Source organism: Pogona vitticeps, chromosome 5, assembly GCF_051106095.1.
Source record: "Pogona vitticeps strain Pit_001003342236 chromosome 5, PviZW2.1, whole genome shotgun sequence".
In the NCBI taxonomy this organism is placed as follows: domain Eukaryota; kingdom Metazoa; phylum Chordata; class Lepidosauria; order Squamata; family Agamidae; genus Pogona; species Pogona vitticeps.
In genome coordinates this window covers 178,840,001-178,850,253 of record NC_135787.1, presented here as the reverse complement: position 1 = coordinate 178,850,253, position 10,253 = coordinate 178,840,001, and the positions used below count along the sequence as shown (strand labels likewise).

The following is a 10,253-nucleotide window of genomic DNA, read 5'->3' as shown; positions in this document are numbered from 1 at the left end:
AAAGCAGAGACATCACCTTCCCAACAAAAGTCCGAATAGTCAAAGCTATGTTTTTTCCTCTCGTGATGTATGGAAGTGAGAGCTGGACCATAAAGAAAGCAGACCGCCGAAGAATTGATGCCTTTGAATTGTGGTGCTGGAGGAGACTCTTGAGAATCCCCTGGACTGCAAGGAGAACAAACCTATCAATTCTAAAGGAAATCAACCCTGAGTGCTCACTGGAAGGACAGCTCCTGAAGCTGAGGCTCCAGTACTTTGGCCATCTAATGAGAAGAAAAGACTCCCTGGAAAAGACCCTGATGTTGGGAAAGTGTGATGGCAAGAGAAGGGGACGACCGAGGATGAGATGGCTGGACAGTGTCTGCGAAGCAACCAACATGAATTTGACGCAACTCCGGGAGGCAGTGGAAGATAGGAGGGCCTGGGGTGCTCTGGTCCATGGGGTCACGAAGAGTCGGACACGACTAAACGACTAAACGAAATGATCCTACCCCTAAACTTTCCTGCCCCTGGGTGTATGCAATGCTATTTGGCTTTCTTATTTACCAGATCAGAGTGAAAAATAGAACCAGAGAATTTTGTGCACCATTAGGGGCATGCTTCTGCTCGTACTCATTTAAAGGTAAAACCCCGCTCACTCAGACCATGCGGTCAGGGAAAACAAAAGTCAGCCTAGAAGAAAATACCTCACCAAATAAAATGTCCTCCCAAACACAGCTAGTAAAACTATCCCACCGAAATAATTTGGTCTGAAGGCAATGTAAGCATACTAGATAAGAATTCTTTTTATTGCTGATTGCCACTAGGCTTTTAGACTTTGACGTTGCACAATACAGTATATTAGCCTGTTGTTGCATGGTTGCTTAGCACTTCTGTTGTTGGAATATGTTACAGCTCCCCTAGCAAGGAAAGCACATCTGGCCCGGTGCAAAATGTTCTCTTCCACCAGCTAACGCATGGGTTTCCACCCTCAGTATGTAGATCAGAATGTGACTGCATGACCGAGGCTAGCCGTACCATTTGGCAGAGAGTTGGCTGTCTGAGACAGATTCTGGGAAGTGGTAAGCAAGGCATTGGAGAAAAGAGTTGGGTGTCACACACAGTGCTACTATGTACTCCCTAAGACAACCCGCTATCTCATGTCTCATGGAGGATGCTGTCCCATTGCCAGCATTGAAGGAAAACCCAGTCAAACTTTGTAGGGATGGGGTGCCATCTTGTCCCTCACCTCAAGCAACAAAATGTCTTAGGAAGGCCCTGTTGCTTGGGGGCATAGTATATAATGGATATGATATCTCTGATTATCTTAACCCCTTCGAAAGCCTGCCCTGTTAACGCTGCATTTCATTTTGTATGTTACACTCTATCAGGCTCAATCCAATTTATACCAACCTCAACAGGGTTTTTAAGGTATGTGAGGTATTTAAGGAATTATTTTACCATCACCAACCCCAGTGAGTTTCCATGGCTAAGCAGGAACTAGAACTCAGATCCTCTGTGTTCTAGTCCATCATGCCATCCACTGCACCACACCCAGATGTTTCCTGTACAGTATTTTATTACTAAGAGCAGTATTTTACTACTTCCTTAAAAGGTGACCAGTTTTTCTGCATGCCACTTAAGAATTAAGGCACTCATGCAGTCCAGAGCAGTAGCAGCACCTTGAGTCCTTTCCTTAGCAATGTCCTTGTTGCTCTGGGGAAAAAAAAGTTTGTTTTGATTCATTTCTGTTCCTTTCTCTCCGGGAATAGAGTCCACAACCTATCAGATTTACTGGCTGAAATCCAGTAGTAAGTCACAGCATGAGGAGGCCCACTGAATCATTTGGAATTTGTGAGACAATTGCTCCATAGGTTCCACTGATTCAATGGACTTCTTTTAATTGTGACTTTCTGTTGAATTTTAGCCATTGTATTTATCACCATGTGTCCACAGCTGTAGACAGTAATATGAGTTCCTTCCTTCCTTCCTTCCTTCCTTCCTTCCTTCCTTCCTTCCTTCCTTCCTTCCTTCCTTCCTTCCTTCCTTCCTTCCTTCCTTCCTTCCCCATCTCATTAGTGCAAGGACTACTCTGGGAAGTTTACAGTCAAGATCCCACATAACAAATATACAGTCAAAACCAATATGGTGATACACAAATATAATTAAATTATAAATATAAATAGCCCTGTCAAATCTAAATTTGTACAAAAAAACTGAACAGCATCTAGGAGATTCAGTTGTTAAATAATTCCACTTTTACCAGTTTCTTGACCATATGAAGCAAAGGAACCTGGTATATCTCTCTTGGTAACTTGTTCCAGAGATTGGGGGCCATCACTGAAAAGGCAAATTCCTTGTACTGTAGTTGCCTTTTTGGCCTTTCTCAGTTTGGCCACTTTTGACAACATGGACTGAGAGGAGCAGCTGGAATGGGTAGCTGATTTCTGCAAGAGGCATTCCAACAAGTGTCAAGGTCCTAAACCATTAAGATCTTTATAGATTGTTAACACACCTTAAATTGAGCACAGAAAATGACAATAAAAGGCAAGAAAAGCATGCCAAGACTGGAAATATATGATCACATTCACTAGTCTTAATAATCAGCAATTTTGACCTGTAGACATTTCTGTATTGTTTTCAAGGACAGACCAAAATAAAGAGCATTTCAGTAGTCCATTTTCAGATTACCAAGAATGAACCATTGATGCTAGGCATTTCGTATCCAGGTAGGGGCACAACTAGGCAATCAGCCAAAGTTGGTAGGAGGCATTCTTGGCCACGGCAGATATTTGAGCCTCCATAGAGAGTGTAGGTCCAAGAGTACCCTCAAGCTGTTGACCTGATTCTTCAGGGGAGTGTAACCTCATTGAGACCAGGTACGTTTTCTCTAACCAATCCAACAATCCTCCTTACAGTAGGATCTCCATCTTATCTAGATTCAATTTCAGTTTATTGGCCCATATCCAGTCCATTATCAAAGTTCAGTAATGCTCAAGGACTTTTTTATCTGCCCTGCAGATGAAAAAAAATGAAAGATAGACCTGTATATCATGACTCATCAGCATATTGGTGAAAGCAAATCCCAAATCTCCATATCACTTCTCCCAGAGGCTTCATATAGATATTAAAAAGCATTGGGGAGATAGTCAACTCCTGTGGGGCCCTATAACATAGGTCCCAAGGGGTAGAGACACTGAACTATTTTGGATCAGAATGCACTGGAACCACCAGAGAATGGAACTTCAATCTCTAAATTGCACAGCTACCACCCTCTTGATTACCTTGGCCAGAAAAGGAATATTTGAGAGGGATCTGTAGCTCAAATCATGTGTTGCCAGATTAATTTTTTTTAAAGAATGGGTATTATTCCCAATAGGTCCCAGCACAGTTTTTGGACAACAACAGAGGTGTAAATCTCTTTGCTTCTTTTTCAGTTTAAAAATAGAATCCAGTGAGAAAGTAGTAACCACTGGGAGTAGTCATCATCTGTTTCATGGGAAAACTACAGTGTTGATTTTAACGTGAAGCAGTAGTTACCTCTTCAAAGTATAATCATGGTGTCTTACACACTTCTATTACCCATTTCCTTCAGCCTCCTCTTCCTTTCTCATGGTAATTTATTACGGATAAAAGGAGATACCTCAAAGTCAGTCTGTTACAACAATAGATTACTTGTCTGAGACCAGCTTCTGATGTACCCTAGTCTTCTGGATCTCAGCTGCATTTAATTTTTCCCAATGAAAACATATTTGTGGATTAAACTAAGGAACTATATGTCATCATAACTCTGGCGTCCTATGTCTGTAGCAGCCAATTCTCAACAGTCTATCTTTGTTCATGTTCTAACCCAGTGGTTCCCAAACATTGTGGAATCAACTCACCCTTTTTGATTATTTGGGAAATTCTCGTAGCTTCCCACCGCTCCTTTACCATCCTCCTTCCAATTTTAAACACATTAATTTAAAAATAAAAATAAAGCTTCAAATGTAAGAAATATAGGCTGAAATCCTGTTGCTATGCATCATAAGATCCCTGAAAGTAGGAATCAGTGGACATTTCATGAGTTAACTCCTCTGTAGGTTCCATTGACTGATGTGGACCTACTCTAGTTGCAACTTACTACTGGATTTCACCCATACTTTAAATTAAAAATAAGCACATATAGCTTTTAATGACTTTATTTCCTCCCCTACAGCATAATATCAAATTCATAACAACCTCGTATTTTTCCCAAGAGCTTTAAATTTTTATTTTTTGGACTACCAGAATCTCTAAAAACAAAAAACAAAAACAAGACAAGACAAAACAAAACTTTTTCATTTTTTGTTCCTCAATGCTATATGTTTATAGATTCTTCCAGCCCCCATTGTGTCTCTCGCATTGCTTCCTTCCATCTTTTCCCCCCTTTTCTTTCTTTCATCTGATGCCCAGACCTTGCAAAATGTTAATGGGATAGCTGCTTTTTCATTTGCGTCTAGGGCACAACTCATTGGCACTCTGCAGAAATAACAACTACGCTCTACCTTTCTTATTTATTTTAACATTTAGCTTTTGCACAGGGAGCTCTACAACTGGATTCTGCTCGTGGGTTTTTTCTTTCTTTCTTTCTTTCTTTCTTTCTTTCTTTCTTTCTTTCTTTCTTTCTTTCTTTCTTTCTGTTTTGCTTTGTTTTGCAGATTATGAAGGAATGCAATCTGATAGTTGCGGCAGCAATGAGAGAGAGCATGGAGACTGCCATACTGGCCATGCTGGTTGAGGGATTCTGGAAGTTACACTCTCAAAGAGAACGTCTCCAAGATCTGCCCTGGAAAAAAGGACATTGAAACACTGCTGTCAATACACTGCAGTAATCGTTTTACATGTAGAGGTGATAATTAGTTTCAAGTTCATTACCTCATCCCCAGCATTCTTTGGGCTGAACCATGCCAAATCGTTGTGGCAAGTATCTGTCATTGTTTCATGGAATAAAAATTGATCATGCTTAAAACAGTTTCCGTTTCACTGAATTCCAGAAACAATTCATTCTCAACTGAACAAAGCAATCCAAAATCTTAAAATATCAGCCTCCATTATAAGTTTATACTGGTTTTCTTATGTGGACTACATGTGGTACTGATTCCTTCGAACAGATTGTAGATTGGCAAAAATGCAGAGATCCATATTAAACACCTCTTATTGAGTTATAATTCTCAGAGTTCCCCAGAGTGTTACAGTACAGGCCTTTACTTGTCTACTCAGATGTAAAATCTTGCCCTACTCCCTTATTTCTCTCTGTTTAGGACTGTAGCCTCAAGCCTGTGTAACTCAGTCCAGACAAGACGGAAGTGCTGTTAGTGGGTGCTTCCCCAGACAGGCTGGAGGGCCATTTCCCTGCCCTGAATGGGGTCACACTCCCCCTAAGGGACAGGGTCCACAGCCTGGGGGTGCTCCTAGACCCCTGTATAACTCTGGAAGCCCAGGTGGACTCAGTGGCCAGGGGCGCCTTCGTTCAGCTGCGGAAATTATACCAGCTATGGCTCTACCTTGACGAGTGGAGTCTCATGACAGTTACACACGCACTGCTAACATCTCGTACAGATTACTGCAATGCACTCTACATGGGGCTGCCTTTGCAGATGGTCCAGCAACTGCAACTGGTCCAGAATCGAGCTGCACAGCTGGTGAGTGGTGGGGCCGCTAGGGGACATATCAAGCTGATTCTGTTGAAATTACATTGGCTACCAGTTGCTGTCCAGGCCCAATACAAAGTGCATGTTTTGACTTATAAAGCCCAAAACGGCTTGGGCCCTGGATACCTGAAGGACCGCCTCCGTCCATATGAGCCTACCCGACACTTAAGATCTAGCCAGGGGGCCCTTTTGAAAGAGTTGTCCCTCAAGGAGGTAAGAGGGACGGCTTGTAGACAAGGGGCCTTTTCAGCAGCTGCCCCCAGACTATGGAATGCCATCCCAATTGAGATTTGTCTGGTGCCAATGCTGATGACATTTCGGCGCCAGGTCAAAACCTTCCTGTTCCAGAAGGCTTTTACTGTAATTGAAATAATATCAACTGTTGGTCCTGATGGCAGTTTTTAGAGTATATGTTTTAATTGTATTTTAATTGTTTTATCTTTTTGTACTGTAATTAAATTGCTGTAAGCCGTCCAGAGAACTTTGGGTAGTGTGGGCAGCGTATAAGTTAAACAAACAAACAAACAAACAAGTCTATATTGTCAATAGATTTCTACTCTAGTAAGTGTGACTTATCAGCCCCATGTGCTTATTAAAAATGGCCTCTATACCTATTTTGCCTGATTTTTAATTGCCCCCCTTTTCACTAAACCAATGTTCTCCAACCTTTTTTGAGTCATTATCCCCTTTTATAATAGCTAAGTACCGCCTTGCCACATTTGCATCAAAATACATTTTAATAGGGTAAAGAAGACACATTAAAATAGATTTTTCAGAATATAATTCTAACCTAATATACAGTAATGATACATAATTGGGGGGGGGGGGGCTGTAAATTTGCCTCAACCAGATAAAATTAGAGAAGGAAAAATGTCAATACACTTTAAGTTTAATTTTGGGGGGATGTGGAAATGACTTTCCTTTCATGTCTCCTCCCTCCAAAAAAGTCTCCTTAGTAAAGAACCTCTCCCCCTTGAACTCCAACAAACACCTCCAACAATGGGTCCCTCCCCATGCCCCACACCATCCCCAGTTCTCCCCTCTCACCTTTTTGCCCCTCTTGCTTTCTCCTCTATGGGGCCCGGAATAACCTCTACCCCCAGGTTCCCTCTGCCTTTATTCTGCTACCCCCATTGCACCCAAAAAAGTGGGAGACTCAGGCTGAGTGAAAGATGCTGTTGTTGCTGCTGCTACTACTTTTCAGTCCTGCTGCCATCTTGACCGTGTGTACCACACACTTGCCTCATTCAGGCCTCCTTGAGCCAGGCTAGCACTTGGGCCTGATGGGCTGATGTCAGTCCTCCAAAAGTGTAGGTGGAGGACCAGAGAGAAATAAGGAAGAGCAGCCTCTTTCAGAGGGTCCAGAAGCAATGTGCATAAATAAAAGGAAAATCTCCCCAAAGGAGTACAAAAAAGAACTCACTCTAAGGTGTCTCTGTGGGTCAAGAGGATTAAAATAAAACAGCGTTGTGTATACCATATTTAATCTAATAAATATAAAATAATTGTAACAAAAATAACTGTTGTGGTTCCCTTGGAGGTCACAACCCCCAGGCTGAGATATTTACAGTGACCGATATCAATCACAGTCTGTGTTCTGTTCTGAAACTCTGCCAGTGAGCGTGAATGGGCTCCAGGTGAGAAGGTTCAGCCGCCATTTTCAGCACATTTATTATGAGACCATATGCCATGCAGCATAGTCGTTAAGCCACCATGGGACACAGAAGAACTCAAATAAGTTCCTTTTGAAGCCAAGAGGATCTATTCTGTCAAAGCCCTACAGATCACATTGGTGGTATGCTAAAACAGGATGTTTATATTCTTCATCTCTCACTCTAGAGAGAAAGAAAACACCAATACTTCCCATGCCTTTTATTTATTTAGTTCATGGGGGAGTGTCTTGTACTTTCTCTTCTAATGCCTCCATAAAGCTCACATTACTAAGGGGTAGCAACTCATAGCCCTCCAGATGCTGCAGGAGAGCAACTTGTATGGTACCAGATACAGCTGTTTTCTCTCTCTCTCATTTTTTTTCTTATGCCTGGAGCTGCTGGCTTGTGCCATTAGACAAAACAGCAATATCCATGGCTTTGTGCATAATTCCTTCAAACTGAAAATTATTCTTTATGCAAATGGTGATCTCCCATTGGCTATTTTTGAAAACTATCTTCCACTCCGGTAGTTATGAAGATGGTTGATGCTTTTGGATCCTTGTCTATTTATTCAATTATTCAATTAACTGGGCCATTTCTGAGCTTCTGTCAATTCAATACAATACACCATAGCATTATTTTTGTTGACTAGCAGTTGGTGGTGTCCAGATGTAATTGCTTCCGTCAGAAAATTGATTCCAAAAATTATTTTGCACGTGATCATTCAAAATTTATAAAAATAACTGCTGAAATATCTTTGGGTTTTTTGATCTTATTTAATATATTTGGGGCTATTTGCTAAGTTCTACTAGTTTATGGGATTGGTCTACTCAGATGAACTTTCCATCATCGACCCATTTGCAAACTTCCTGTTGATTGCTTTCTCTAAATGGGTACTTCTGCTTCACTGACTACGCCAAAACCTTTGACTGTGTGGACCACAGAAACTATGGGAAGTTCTTAAAGAAATGGGAGTGCCTGACCACCTTGTCTATCTCTTGAGAAAGCTATATGTGGGACAGGAAGCAACAGTTAGAACTGGATATGGAACAACTGATTGGTTCAACATTGAGAAAGGAGTACGACAAGGCTGTATATTGTTCCTCTGCTTATTTAACTTATATACAGAATACATCATGTGAAAGGCTGAACTGGCGGAATCCCAAACCGGAATTAAGATTGCCGGAAGAAATCTCACAACCCCCGATACACAGATGATACCACTCTGATGGCAGAAAGTGAGGAGGCATTAAAGAACCTCTTAATGAGGGTGAAAAAGGAGAACACAAAACATGGTCTGAAGCTCAACATCAAAAAAAACTAAGATCATGGCCACTGGTCCCATCACCTCCTGGAAAATAGAAGGGGAAGATATGGAGGCAGTGACAGATTTTACTTTCTTGGGTTCCATGATCGCTGCGGATGGTGACAAGCAGCCACAAAATTAAAAGATGCCTGGTTCTTGAGAGGAAAGTGATGTCAAACCTAGATAGCATCTTAAAAAGTAGAGACATCACCTTGCCGACAAAAGTCTGCATAGTCAAAGCAATGGTTTTTCCAGTAGTGATGTATGGAAGTGAGAGCTGGACCATAAAGAAGGCTGACTGCAGAAGAATTGATGCTTTTGAATTGTGGTGCTGGAGGAGACTCTTGAGAGTCCCCTGGACTGCAAGGAGAACAAACCTATCCATTTTGAAACAAATCAACCTTGAGTGCTCACTGGAAGGACAGCTCCTGAAGCTGAGGCTCCAATACTTTGGCCATCTCGTGAGAAGAGAAGACTCCCTGGAAAAGACCCTGATGTTGGGAAAGTGTGAAGGCAAGAGGAGAAGGGGACGACAGAGGACAAGATGGTTGGACAGTGTCGTCAAAGCTACCAACATGAATTTGACCCAACTTCAGGAGGTCGTGGAAGACAGGAGGGCCTGGTGTGCTCTGGTCCATGGGGTCACGAAGAGTCAGACACAACTTAACAACTAAACAACAAAATGGATGCCATTAATATCTACATCCTTTAAAGCAAATTCTATTCCTTCGACAATTTCTTCAGTGAGAGGGCTAATATGTATAATATAACAACGACCATTTCAATTTTGTCTCTTTCTCATGCTGAATTAACATTATGGGACAATCCAGGCTCATTTAACAATGAAACCCAGGCGTTTCCAAACAGTGAATTCTGCATTTATTGTTCTGTCTCCAAACTGCCTTAAAGTTGAATCATTCTCATTGTCTGCTGACACAGCTGGTGATGCCAGCTGAATCAGTGCTTAGCAATTTAGGGGTTCTCATGGAAAGTTGTGCCTTCCTCAAAAGTTATTTGACTGCTTTTTTATCATTACTCAGCTAGCAGGAAGGAATGAGAACAAACACTCACGTACACACTCCTTTTTCAGGACCCACAAGTGGGCCTTGATCTCTGTTTTCGAGCTCCTCTCTAGAAGAAGCAAACAGTAGCTTGCAAAAGAATTGGCAGGTCTCAGGGCAATAGTGGACATCTTAGGCAAACGCTGTGCTTCCACATGACACATCTCAGAGTGAGCAAAACTGAAAGAGGAGAAAATTCAATTTTAGTATACAAGGAGATTTTAAAGCTGGGGTGAGTGATTCCAGAATTCCAAGGGCTGTCATTAGAATTGCCATATTGGCTGGTTTACTGATTTTACCTTTTTAGCAATGTCACCCCGCCCTCCAGATAGTATATTTTAACTTTAAAAGGCCGCTTATTGCCCTTCAGGATATATGCAGTTGCAATTTGCCAAAGGCCTGCTTTGGGTTTAGGAGGGGGGAGCTATTTTAAAACAAGATGTGAGTGGAAATCACTTGCAGGTTCTTCTGTTTTTCAAGCATCCCTAGGCTTAAAACATATTGTGGTGCACACATAGGAATTGTTCCTATGACCCCTAAAAACCAAAAGAAATAGGATTCTGGGGCTTGGAGTTGTGAGGAA

The 10,253-nt window shown here is 41.8% G+C and overlaps 1 long non-coding RNA gene across 1 annotated transcript; it reads right to left on the bottom strand.

Annotated features, from left to right (window-relative positions):
• Positions 1 to 1,978: 1,978 nt before the first annotated feature.
• On the bottom strand, positions 1,979 to 9,846 carry LOC144583140 (uncharacterized). The gene is made up of 2 exons (XR_013536760.1): positions 9,681 to 9,846; positions 1,979 to 4,786 (listed from the first exon to the last, which is right to left on the bottom strand). It is a non-coding gene; the product is annotated as an uncharacterized LOC144583140 (long non-coding RNA).
• Positions 9,847 to 10,253: the final 407 nt, after the last annotated feature.